Consider the following 14165-nt stretch of genomic DNA (forward strand, 5'->3'; position numbering starts at 1 on the left):
GAGAGCTACATTAACATAGGGGCTGGCCCTTTCATGAGTATTCTCCTTGGGTTGACACCAGGTTGGGTCTGCATTCTCCTGGTGATATATGTATATTCAGGTTTGGTCCAAGAAGCACAAAGGTGGTATTTTTTCATGATCTCATGAAGGCTTCTCAGGCTTTTATACCCACAAGTAGTAATACCACTTTGAATAACCAGGCCCCATATTGGCAAGGACTTTATAAACGTCCTCCATCTTTTCCCATTCTCCATCTTGGAAAATTTAATATGCACTTTGAGATGGGAGGAAATTTTTGTAAAAATGAGAAAGGCGTTCACATCATCAATGTCCAGTAGATGTAGGTTCCACCACTAGGTCTCACAACCATCCTAAACCATGGGGTCCCTAATTTCATCTAGTAGCCACCATGACGCAAGAGGTGGCTTCATATGTTCAACACTAACTTAGGAAGTTCAGAAATTTGCCGAGTATGTCTGGACTCCAGTTCTTAACAGGGGAGGGATCAGAATCTGTCAGACATTTATGGCATATCTCATGGATATGTCAGGAATAGAGATGAGCGAACACTAAAATGTTCGAGGTTCGAAATTCGATTCGAACAGCCGCTCACTGTTCGAGTGTTCGAATGGGTTTCGAACCCCATTATAGTCTATGGGGAACATAAACTCGTTAAGGGGGAAACCCAAATTCGTGTCTGGAGGGTCACCAAGTCCACTATGACACCCCAGGAAATGATACCAACACCCTGGAATGACACTGGGACAGCAGGGGAAGCATGTCTGGGGGCATAAAAGTCACTTTATTTCATGGAAATCCCTGTCAGTTTGCGATTTTCGCAAGCTAACTTTTCCCCATAGAAATGCATTGGCCAGTGCTGATTGGCCAGAGTACGGAACTCGACCAATCAGCGCTGGCTCTGCTGGAGGAGGCGGAGTCTAAGATAGCTCCACACCAGTCTCCATTCAGGTCCGACCTTAGACTCCGCCTCCTCCGGCAGAGCCAGCGCTGATTGGCCGAAGGCTGGCCAATGCATTCCTATGCGAATGCAGACTTAGCAGTGCTGAGTCAGTTTTGCTCAACTACACATCTGATGCACACTCGGCACTGCTACATCAGATGTAGCAATCTGATGTAGCAGAGCCGAGGGTGCACTAGAACCCCTGTGCAAACTCAGTTCACGCTAATAGAATGCATTGGCCAGCGCTGATTGGCCAATGCATTCTATTAGCCCGATGAAGTAGAGCTGAATGTGTGTGCTAAGCACACACATTCAGCACTGCTTCATCAAGCCAATACAATGCATTAGCCAGTGCTGATTGGCCAGAGTACGGAATTCGGCCAATCAGCGCTGGCTCTGCTGGAGGAGGCGGAGTCTAAGGTCGGACCTGAATGGAGACTGGTGTGGAGCGATCTTAGACTCCGCCTCCTCCAGCAGAGCCAGCGCTGATTGGCCGAATTCCGTACTCTGGCCAATCAGCACTGGCTAATGCATTGTATTGGCGTGATGAAGCAGTGCTGAATGTGTGTGCTTAGCACACACATTCAGCTCTACTTCATCGGGCTAATAGAATGCATTGGCCAGCGCTGATTGGCCGAATTCCGTACTCTGGCCAATCAGTGCTGGCCAATGCATTCTATTAGCTTGATGAAGCAGAGTGTGCACAAGGGTTCAAGCGCACCCTCGGCTCTGATGTAGCAGAGCCGAGGCTGCACAAGGGTTCAAGCGCACCCTCGGCTCTGATGTAGGAGAGCCGAGGGTGCACTTGAACCCTTGTGCAGCCTCGGCTCTGCTACATCAGAGCCGAGGGTGCGCTTGAACCCTTGTGCACACTCTGCTTCATCAAGCTAATAAAATGCATTGGCCAGCGCTGATTGGCCAATGTATTCTATTAGCCTGATGAAGTAGAGCTGAATGTGTGTGCTAAGCACACACATTCAGCTCTACTTCATCGGGCTAATAGAATGCATTGGCCAGCGCTGATTGGCCAGAGTACGGAACTCGACCAATCAGCGCTGGCTCTGCTGGAGGAGGCGGAGTCTAAGATCGCTCCACACCAGTCTCCATTCAGGTCCGACCTTAGACTCCGCCTCCTCCAGCAGAGCCAGCGCTGATTGGCCGAATTCCGTACTCTGGCCAATCAGCACTGGCTAATGCATTGTATTGGCGTGATGAAGCAGTGCTGAATGTGTGTGCTTAGCACACACATTCAGCTCTACTTCATCGGGCTAATAGAATGCATTGGCCAATCAGCGCTGGCCAATGCATTCTATTAGCGTGAACTGAGTTTGCACAGGGGTTCTAGTGCACCCTCGGCTCTGCTACATCAGATTGCTACATCTGATGTAGCAGTGCCGAGTGTGCATCAGATGTGTAGTTGAGCAAAACTGACTCAGCACTGCTAAGTCTCTGCATTCGCATAGGAATGCATTGGCCAGCCTTCGGCCAATCAGCGCTGGCTCTGCCGGAGGAGGCGGAGTCTAAGGTCGGACCTGAATGGAGACTGGTGTGGAGCGATCTTAGACTCCGCCTCCTCCAGCAGAGCCAGCGCTGATTGGTCGAGTTCCGTACTCTGGCCAATCAGCGCTGGCCAATGCATTCTATTAGCCCGATGAAGTAGAGCTGAATGTGTGTGCTTAGCACACACATTCAGCTCTACTTCATCAGGCTAATAGAATACATTGGCCAATCAGCGCTGGCCAATGCATTCTATTAGCTTGATGAAGCAGAGTGTGCACAAGGGTTCAAGCGCACCCTCGGCTCTGATGTAGCAGAGCTGAGGGTGCACAAGGGTTCAAGTGCACCCTCGGCTCTCCTACATCAGAGCCGAGGGTGCGCTTGAACCCTTGTGCAGCCTCGGCTCTGCTACATCAGAGCCGAGGGTGCGCTTGAACCCTTGTGCACACTCTGCTTCATCAAGCTAATAGAATGCATTGGCCAGCACTGATTGGCCAGAGTACGGAATTCGGCCAATCAGCGCTGGCCAATGCATCCCTATGGGAAAAAGTTTATCTCACAAAAATCACAATTACACACCCGATAGAGCCCCAAAAAGTTATTTTTAATAACATTCCCCCCTAAATAAAGGTTATCCCTAGCTATCCCTGCCTGTACAGCTATCCCTGTCTCATAGTCACAAAGTTCACATTCTCATATGACCCGGATTTGAAATCCACTATTCGTCTAAAATGGAGGTCACCTGATTTCGGCAGCCAATGACTTTTTCCAATTTTTTTCAATGCCCCCAGTGTCGTAGTTCCTGTCCCACCTCCCCTGCGCTGTTATTGGTGCAAAAAAGGCGCCAGGGAAGGTGGGAGGGGAATCGAATTTTGGCGCACTTTACCACGTGGTGTTCGATTCGATTCGAACATGGCGAACACCCTGATATCCGATCGAACATGTGTTCGATAGAACACTGTTCGCTCATCTCTAGTCAGGAATACCCCACAATGGGAATTCACCTTTAAAGAGCATATTATGCAGGATAGTTTATGGTCTCCAGTTGAGATAAGAGTGATTCATTTTTCTGGGAATTTTACGCAGTTCTATATTTAGTGCCCAATTCAGGGCCCTACCGAACAACAAAGGAGCCAAGTAGTCCCAAATTAAGGGTAAATTATGGGAAATTAAGGGTATTTTATGGAACAACCTGAGATAGATTTAAAGATACTAAAGGGAGTCTACCATCTCCTCAAGTATAGTCAACAGCCCCCACCATGTTACAGAGCGCATTGTAGTGATGAACACCATACCTCCGTCATGTATGTCAATTTTGTGGATTTGGAGAAAAAACAACTTTGAAGTCTAATGCAAATGAGGCAATTGGTGCACTGGAAGCGGGTCATCCAGCCTGGAAGCACTGCTCTTGGTTGGATGATGTCATAGCTAGTGTTGAGTGATCGGGATTGGAAAAGATCAGATTCTGATCCCATTTTTTTTGGCGGGATTGAGGTCTCACGTTAGTTCCCACAATGCTTGGCTACAACAATTTTGTTAGCTTTCCAGATACAGTCCAGACTGGACTGTATATGGACTTTTTATTTGCTGTGAGCACCACCAGGGAAGTATATGGAATTTACCCCCGACCTTCCATAGCATAGTTTGTATGCATGCAGTAGTGCCACCTCATCCTTGACATTTTTTCTTAATTTTGATAGCTTTTCCCACAATGATTGACCAGTAGCCAAGCATTGTGGGAACTAACGTGAGACCTTGATCCCACCAAAAAAGATCAGGATTGGAATCCGATCTTTTCCAATCCCGATCGCTCAACCCTAGTCATAGCAGTTGGAGGATCAATTCTGACTGTACAGGGTAGCGCAAGTGGGAGATGGTAGGGGCTTGTATAGTAAAAGCAGTGCTCCAGGAAGTTAAAGGCCCACCCCCAGTGCTCCAGGAAGTTAAAGGCCCACCTCCAGTGCTCCAGGAAGTTAAAGGCCCACCCCCAGTGCACAACTGCCTCATTTACAATAAACTTCAAAATTGTTTTTCTCCAAATTTATAAAAGTCACGCACAAGAAAAAATGTGATGTTTATCACGTTTTGTGCTCTGTAACATGGTAGTGGCAGCTGAATATGCCTGGGGGAGGTGATAGACCTCCTTTAAGGATAGACTATCAAAAATTAAGGGTAGATTATTGAATTAATGCCTGGCTGTTTTGATGACTTCCATACATGTGTGGCCATCTCTCTATTCACTCTCTCCCTGGATGTTGCAGCCAGTTGTTTTTCACCAGGTGAGACTGATGCCAAGGAATCTGGAGGTCTGAGAGGTGAGATCTTCATCTATCAGACATTTATGGCTTATCCTGCATATAAATGCCATATATATCTAAAAAGGGAATGTCCCTTTAATCATTTATCAGGGTCACTTTATGTGAGATAGCAAGACTATCAACTAGCTTAGTGGGAAAAACAACTCAACCAATTATGGTAAGAGTCCGACTCTAGATCTCGGCGTCTACAAGGAGCTCAGCGGGGCTACAGGTACTTCTTGACTACTCATTGACTGCTGCTCCAAACTAAGAATCTCTGGGTTTTAGTTCCTGGAAATATGAATCTGGAAAAATCCTTCTCATTCATTTTTGGGATGATAAATATTAAAGATCTACTTTGCCTTGAATTTGAATGATGAATGTTCCTCACGGATCTCTCCAATGGACCCATGTACACAAGTCAGAAGCTGAGAATCCGTTGTCTGTTCCAGGAATAATGTGTATTTTTATGTAATTTCCTTCTATTTTGTTATCCAAAAATTCTTGCTTGCTAAGCCAGCAGCCTCGGTGTGCCTCATTATAGGTTCGACACCCTCCACAGGGTCACTGCGGGAAACCAATTAAATTCAGGATGACTTTTAAGTGGCTCAGTCATCCCCGCATTGAGCCACATTCTGACTTGTCCGGGTCACTGTCCTTTTCTCTGTTCAGGGGTCCTCTTACGATGTTAGAAGCCTACTGATTATGTGCATACTCTTCTCTGCAGTGAATGTCTTTGGTATTAAAGGTTGCATTGACCAGAATGTTGACTAAGGTCTCGGATGTATTTATTGGAACGTGTATACTTTAATGTGTTGATCATAAGTCATACTAAGCTATTGGGTTGCCATAGATTTGGCCTTCCTTTTCTTTCTTCGTGACGACTTGAGATGAGCGGTACAAGATGAAGAGCTTTTAGAAACCAAAAAGTTGAGTTATTCTGTTGGGAGTTGTTCAAGTTAAATTTGTCTAAACGAGAATTTACTGAATTTGTATTGTCAGAAATTGGAATTCTTATAGAAAGGTAAGGCTAACAAAGGATCCATGTCTGACAAAACCAAGACTTTGAAGGAAAACTATCTAGATTCGAGGTCCAATGGTGTTCGCAACTAAAGTGTCAACATCAATTTCTTAGCCGGTGGAAGTATCAGACCAACTGGAAAGTCATTCTTCATTGTAAAGTTCTCAAATAGAAGATCAACAAAGAAAACATTGGTACAATAAAATTCCTCTAATCTGACACGATGGGAACCTGACTAGAGTTGAGCGTTGGATTGGAAGATGTCTACTATAGCAAGAAAGAATTGGATTAACGAACACGAAGCCCGGATTATCAAACATTCGTAACACTTTACAATGACTTTCAGCACCTCCAATCAAAGAATTCTCACATTTCTGGTCAGTCCTCGGAGTCCAGGCTACAAAACTTCCAGATTACCTTGTTGTCTTGTCATTAGATATAAAGAAGATAAGCTGAATTTACATTGGCCTGAAGGTTTACTGGGAAGAACGATGACAAAAGTTTGGAATGCCCTTTTCTATTTTCTCAGACAAAGGAGTCAAGGCGCGGGGTGAGTTTGTGGAGAAGGGGAGTCATTGGCTGCCATAAAGGCACTCATCCCCAAAAGGTCATCAATTTAAAGGGGACCTGGGGACAATAGGTCACACTAAACTAAGGGGACACTAAACCAGGCACAGGTCCTTATAGACCGGGAGGTTTATTGTCCCAAATCACCCTGTTTTAAATCCATCCGACCCGCATTTTTTAAAAAATTTACTTTTATACTTACCTAGAGATGAGTCTTATTGGACTCATCTCTTTTGCTCCTGATGCTTGCGCAGTTCTTCAATGAAGCCGAAGAAGTGCAACCTGGATTCATTGTGCTGGTGTACAGAGGTATGGCGCATGCGCACTGAAACTGAGGTGTACGCCTATGGCTTCTCTGAAGAATTGCACCGGTGCGGGTATTATAAACCTTTTTTAATTTTATTATGCCGATTGGTGTCAGAGGTCACATGAGCGTAGGTAATTATATCTTATGTTTTCACACCCAACTCAGCTACTCCTGAGACTCCTCCAAATCATGGACATCCCCTTTAACCATAGTAAATTCCGAGAACCAAACTATGGCTATAAAAAAAATCCAGTTTTGACCAGAGTGTTGTTGGTCCTGGGACCCCCCCCCATTCATACTTATGTTGGGTCCACTACCTCCTAGGTCTTTAGAGTTCTATGGACCTAATACATACAGTATATCTCACACAAAGTGGCCATTAATATTTTTCCTCTATGGCTCCCCAGAACAAGGTCAAGTCACCCAGTCATGGTCATCTCCGGATAAATTGTAATATTTGCTTTACAGTCACAACATAATTTTGGAGGACTTTGTTGGTGAGTTGGCCAAAACCCCCTGGCATGAAATATTTGTTATCAATTATTTCCAGTCCTTCAATGGTGCAATAATTCTGTATTGCCAGTCCTGGTTTCAGACCTTCATCGGGAATCTAAGTGTTCTTTCTCTATAGGACCAAACATGTAAAATCCTTAGAGCAGACAGGACAATAGAAACCCCAGAAAAAGCTAAAATCTATAAAATCCCATATAGTTGTTTCGCTGGTTTTCCAAAAACATACAGCGCAGTTACAAGTCATCAACTATGGTGATCCAACGTAGGTTATAGTACATCCAACATTACCTGAGCACGGTGTAGGTGAGTGTGCGGAGTGGTTTATTCCATGATAAAGTGTCTCATTAGCAGTCAATTAGTAGTCAGTGTAATGAATGTGCCACAAGATCTACGGGCATGTTCACATTAGCCTTGTTAATAATCCTTAGGATATCCCGAATAGATTGTGTTGTATTTGTACAAATCACAATGGTTTGTGTTTTAATAGAAATATCCGAGAATTAAACTCTCTCTCAAAAAAACCATGATAATTAGGGTTGAGCGATCGTGTTCGGAAAAGATCGGATTCCGACCGGCGATCAAGAAAATTTCTCGATCGCCATCGGAATTCCGAACACGATCTTTTAATGTGGGATCGAGATCGGTGATCTTTTTCCACAATGCATTGCTTAGCCTTCACACTGAGTATACGCTGTATAGCTGTGTGAAGGCTCTGCTGCAGTTCCATAGGAATGAATGGAAGCAGCCGGCACACAGCCTTAACCCCCTGCGTGCCGGCTGCCTCCATTCATTCGAATGGGAGGCTAAACTAAACATCTCTAGCAGCTACTTACCTCTAGAGATGGCTGCTCCGGTGCCCTCCTTCTTCTTGTCCTCGCTGCCGCTCCACGCTGCTCTTCTTGCCTCGCTGCCCCGCCTCCCAGGTTAGTGTTTAAAGAGCTAGGTAGGCAGGGCTTGTGGCTTAGGAGAGTGTGGGCGGGTACAGGGCAGGGAGACGTGACGTCTCCCCTCCCAGTACCCGCCCACACTCTCCTAACCCGCCCACACCCTCCTAACCTGGCAGGGAGGGGGCAGCAAAGAAGAAGGAAGGCACCGGGCACCGGAGCAGCCATCTCTGAGGTAAGTGGACACCAGGGGGGACTAAGTAGCCAGAGGATTAAAAAAAAAAAAATTCTCTGGCTACTTTAGTGATTCACTACACAGCGTGGATTCTAACAATTGTTAGATTCCGTGGTGTATAGTGAATAGGATTGCTTTTAAAATCCGATCTCTGATTAATAAAAAAATCCCATTGACTTGCATTGGGATCAGAATTGGGATCGAGATCGGGTTTGAATGAAAAATGATCGGAAATCAGATTTTAAAATCGATCCTGAAAAGTCAAGATCAGCTCAACCCTAATGATAATTCAATAGCGTTCTGGAAATTTGTTTAAAAATTTGTCCAAAATTTTTTTAAAAAATTGGTAGTGTTCTGCTCAATAAATTATCCCTTGATAACTAACTATAGCACAGTCTACGTATATTTCCTTCTATCTGCCATATACACGTGTAGACAGCTTTGACCCATTTGTCCATCTTGAGTCTTTTAGTTTTTTGGTCGTTCTATCGCTTGGCTCATGGTAGTCAGTGGACACGCAAGGACTAGATCACTTGCAGATCATCTCAAAAGATAGGAAAATCATACTAATAAACAGTAATGGCCCCAACACATTGGCAGAACCTATCGAATTTGCTGGACCAGTCAACTAGGTAATGTGTATGGGGACCTCCCAAATCTTCTCGATAGATGTTGCAAGGAAAAGAAGAATGCATAGACACCATAAAGATGGACAACTCATGGCCCAATACCCAATATTTCTCTGCACCTATACCTCTATGTTGTGCCTACATATGGAATGATAGGAACCATTGGGGTTTGATTCTTTATATGTGTGTGTATAGAAAGCCATGGTGAGATTCCGGGTTTCCGTCACCTGTCCAGTTTCACTGGGCGCAGATGTGAACCCACCCTCAGTTGGTTGAATTTTTACATTCCTAGGAATTCTAGCGCTTGTTTTCTTTGTGAATTAGAAGATCTGTCCATGACAGCCATTTGTGAAGGAGTCGGAGCACAACTTGGAGTTGGGCTGTGGTTTACAGGTTCTACAGTTCTGAGACAATACCATATATAATTAACAAGGTTCCTTGCCTATATTGTATGGTCACACTCGGCACCAGTGGGCATCATCAGCTCAAAAGTCAAGAGTTAACCACATGGCTAAATTTTCCATTCCAAGCTCTAATGTTGAAAGGGCACCACCATCAGTAAGGAGGCGCCCTACACACAAAACAGGGACTACAGCTTTGGCTTTCACGTAGGGAGATGTAATGGATCTGCAATGAAATTATTTTGTGGTTTGGAGTTGAACATGTTAATGCTGGTGGAATTCAATAAAGGAAGATATTTCTACCATATTTGGATTCTATGTCAATGTTTCCTGGTTGTCTGGAGTCACTTTTGTCATAATAAAAAATTAAAGCATAAAATACGAAGACTCCCTGAGAATACTGCACAGTAAATGTCAGCACATTGTGGGTCCGTTTGCAGAGTTGTTCCGTGACCGCACCAGAGGTTTTTGTCTTGGTAAGAAGTACAGTGTAAAAATATCACATACTGTCATTAATTTCTTTCTTTGAGAGCTATCTTCCCAAAGGTGGTGCTAGAGCAAGTTTAACTTTTCCCACCAAGGAGGACTTATTTACATATTCTTTTCCCAGGGAAAACATGGTCTAATAAGTCCTTGTATACTATAAGGTGTCCTGATAAAGGCAGTACCCCTCCTGACTAATGTGTACGGACTTTCACCAAACCATCCACTCCCCTAATTTGCACTGATGTGAAACAATAACCTCAAACAACTGTTTTGGGTCTCTCTTCCCTTTAGAGGAGATAGCATAGATTAGCTTTGTTCACAAAATAGACCACCAGGTTTCAGAAAAAAACAGGCATTGATTTATAGGACGCTACCATCCAAAAGGTGGTGCTAGAGCAGTGATTTCCCATGATTTTCATATTCAATTCTTAGCAGGGTATCTAATAAGTCCCTATATATAACAAGGACTTTTATCCAACCATCCACTACCCTACTGGGCACTGACATGAGACAATAACCTCAAAACAACTGGGGATGGGTCTCTCTTCCCTTTGGCGGACATATTCTAGCCTAAACTAAGGTTTCAGAAAAAAACAGGCATTGGTTTATAGGACGCTACCACCCAAAAGGTGGCGCTAGAGCAAGTTTAACTTTTTCCACCAAGGAGGATGTATTTGCATATTCTCTTCCTGAATTTCTTCTTTGTGATGAGACTCATTGATGATCCAAAAGGATACATGAAAAACACTTTTTAGAGTGAAACCAGCTTAGACCCATCTATGCACCATCTTACTTGGTGTGTCAAGTTAAAGTGACATCAAAGTTTCTTCTCCTTGCCTTGCTCTGTGCCTATAAAGAACATTGGCCGGCTCTCTGATTCTTATGCATGGTATAAAGTCCCTGTACACGGCCAAGTGACCACATCTATGACCTCTCATCCAACCAGCCAGTACCCTGCTCTGCAATGATGCAAGGCAACAACCTCGAAACAGTTGTCTATGGACGGGTCTCTCGTCCATTTGGAGGAGATATTCTGATTTGGCTTTATTTGCAGATGACGACACTAGGTTTCAGGGAAAACAAAGCATTGATCTATATGGAGCTACCTTCCAAAGGTGGTACTAGAGCAACTTATCGGAAATTTTGTAATTTTATGTCCTACTAATATAAATATGAATGTTTGTGTGTTTGGATGTTTCCTCCTCAATCACGGCCAAACCGCGGCACAGATTTGGCTGACATTTGGCACATACCTAGCTTGGACCCTAGAAGGAAACATAGGCTGCCTATTATGCCACTAAATAGCCGGACATCGCGACTGCTAACACCAGATTGCTGTCCGCACTCGGCTAAAGGACCCAAGATGACGTCATCCCAGGTCCTTCAGCCATGCGCCAATAGGTTCATGCCATTGTGTGAGCGGGCACATGTACACTCTGCATGCTGGAGAAGATGGCAGCTGCTCACGGCTCTGGAGAGTTGCAAACATGGGCCTTGCAGTGCGCGGCGCCACAAATGTCTCGGCTGTGCTGGATGGGTGTGAGTGTCGAATGTAGCGGGGAGCCGGGGTGGTGCCCAGGGCCCTGCGGGAGAGGGGTTTGAGGGGGGTGCACAGGGACACGGGCAGGAGGATGGGGTGCAGGAGAGAGGTTTAGGGGGGTGCCAGGAAGGGGGACCGCGGGAGAGGGGTTTCGGGGGGTGCATGGGAGGGTTGATCACAGGAGAGGAGTTTTGGGGAGGGCAGGGGGGCGTCCAGGAGATGGTATTGACATGTACCACAGCCGAGACCCAGGCACAGTCGGATCCTCGCCAACAACAACACGCGGACCAAGTTGCGGGCAAATGCTAGTTTTATCATATGGTCTAAAAATATAGGAAAAAATCCCTACAAGATATATAAAAGGTTTCTATGAGAAAAAAAGAAGCCTGAATCACACAGTAAGCTTGTGTCATAGGGGTGGATAATCATATTATATATATATAATCATATAATAATCTTTCTGTATTATGGCCACTAAGAGGTGATAAGCCCCTCGCTGACCCGTATATGGCGGTGCTGGCGTGTAATGTGTAATATCATACATGTTCTATCCGGGGGCACTTGCAGCCATTATAATCTCATTAAGGCAATTGTAGCAGTCAACACAACAAATCACGGATGATGCAGTAATAGTGTGCACATGGGACACAGCCCCGCGTCAGATTAATAACACATCCCAGTATTATACGGTGTAATTACCGCCACACAACCCCCCTTATTGTGCCTGGAGGGGAGAGAGAAAACGGTTTTATTTATCACATTTCTCAGGAATCAATTCTACTTATTCTTCAATATGGGAGGTGAAGACCTACAAAGCAAAGTTCATAAAGAGAGAAGAGCAACGCCATCTGTCATGTTTGAATGGAAAGTCTTGGGTTTACTTAAATCATCGGAAGGTCAAGAATTTCGGTTTGTAATAGAAATTATATTATAGAATTTAAATTTGAATTGGAGATAAATTCATTACAAATTTTTCAAAAATTTCAGGTTTGACTGAACTCTAGAGTAGAGCTGATCTTGAGATTTCAGGATCGATTTTAAAATCCGATTTCCGATCAATTTCCAGTCGATCCCGATCGTGAAATTTGGATCCGATCTTTCCTGAACCCGATCGCTCAACCCTAGTCAATGCTTCTCTATGGGAAAAGTCACTTTTAGGGTTGAGCCGATCTTGAGATTTCAAAATCCGATTTCCAGACGATCCCGATTCCGATCGTGAAATTTGCTCAATCACCGATCAGGATCCGATCTTTCCCGATCCCAATCGTTCAACCCTACTGAACTCGCGATTATTGGGTTTTGCCACCCACAAATCCCTATTACACTCTTGCGTCAAAGAATCGTGATTTTAGTGCACCTCACATGATCACTGAGGCCCAATCATAGGTCTCATGTCATCCCCTGGAGGGTCCATGTGGTCACCCAGGAAGCCGCAAAAGGCTGAAAGAGGACAGTGATGGAGGACCAGATGCCACGAGGGAGCCTAGGAGTGGTCAGGGAAGGTGAGTATCAGTACTTATCATCTCACTGGACCTTCCCTGGACCTCCACTTATTATACTCTGGGACTAAAGAGGCCCCACAAGCTCTTCATAAGTTAGGCCTCGTTCACATCTGCGTCGGTAATCCATTTGAGTCCGCTTGGGGACCCAACGAATGGACTACTGAATGCATTGACAAGCAGTGAGCAGTGAAAGCACACGGACCCCATAGACTATAATGGAATCTGTGTGCTTTCCACACGGTCAGACAGGAAAGTAGATCGTGAAGTACTTTTCTGTCCGCATGTTCCGTGCGGAGACCGTGCGGAAAGCACACAGACCTCATTATAGTCTATGGGGTCCATGTGCTTTCACTGCTCACCGCTTGCCAATGCTTTCTTTCTTACTTTCTTATTTCTTATGGTAGAGTTGGAAGGGACCTCAAGGGCCATCGGGTCCAACCCCCTGCGAGTGCAGGTTTTCCTAAATCATCCCAGCTATATGTTTATCCAGATTCCGCTTGAAGATTTCCATTGATGGAGCGCCCACCACCTCCCGTGGCAGCCTATTCCACTCTCTCACTACCCTCACTGTCAGAAAGTTTTTCCTAATGTCTAATCTGTATCTCTTTCCCTTTAGTTTCATCCCATTGCTTCTTGTACTTCCTTGTGCTAATGAGAATAGGGGAGATCCCTCTGCACTGTGACTACCTTTCAGATATTTGTAGACTGCTATTAAATCTCCCCTCAGCCTTCTCTTCTGCAAACTAAACAGTCCCAGTTCTTTTAGCCGCTCCTCATAGGACATGGTTTGCAGACCTTCCACCATTTTGGTTGCTCTTCTCTGGACTTGCTCCAATATATCGATGTCTTTCTTGAATTGAGGCGCCCAGAACTGTACACAGTATTCCAGGTGTGGTCTGACCAGGGAAGAGGACAGCGGAATAATGACCTCTAAAAACTCGCATAAGACACACGCCCCTGTGAGTTTTGAACCCTCGACCTCGTGGATGCAAGGCGACGGCTCTAACCGCTGAGCCACGGAACCTCGGCACACCTCGGCAATGCGTTCGGTTCGGTTCCATTTGGGGAGGGGGTCCCCATGCAAACTCTCCTGAACGGATTACCGACGCAGATGTGAACGAGGCCTTCACTGTTAGTCCCAGTGCCAGAATGGAGCTCTACACCAGTTAGGAATTGGCATAACTCTTGCCAAAAAACTGATACAATGTGGCGAACATGGCATGGAAGGGGGGTTGTGTAGCATGTTTGGATCTTGCACCAAATGTGCACTATAATAACAGTATTCTCGTGTAGAGGGATTGTTAAATCTGCCCCAGTGTCATTGT

Source organism: Leptodactylus fuscus, chromosome 3, assembly GCF_031893055.1.
Source record: "Leptodactylus fuscus isolate aLepFus1 chromosome 3, aLepFus1.hap2, whole genome shotgun sequence".
Taxonomy (NCBI): Eukaryota; Metazoa; Chordata; class Amphibia; order Anura; family Leptodactylidae; genus Leptodactylus; species Leptodactylus fuscus.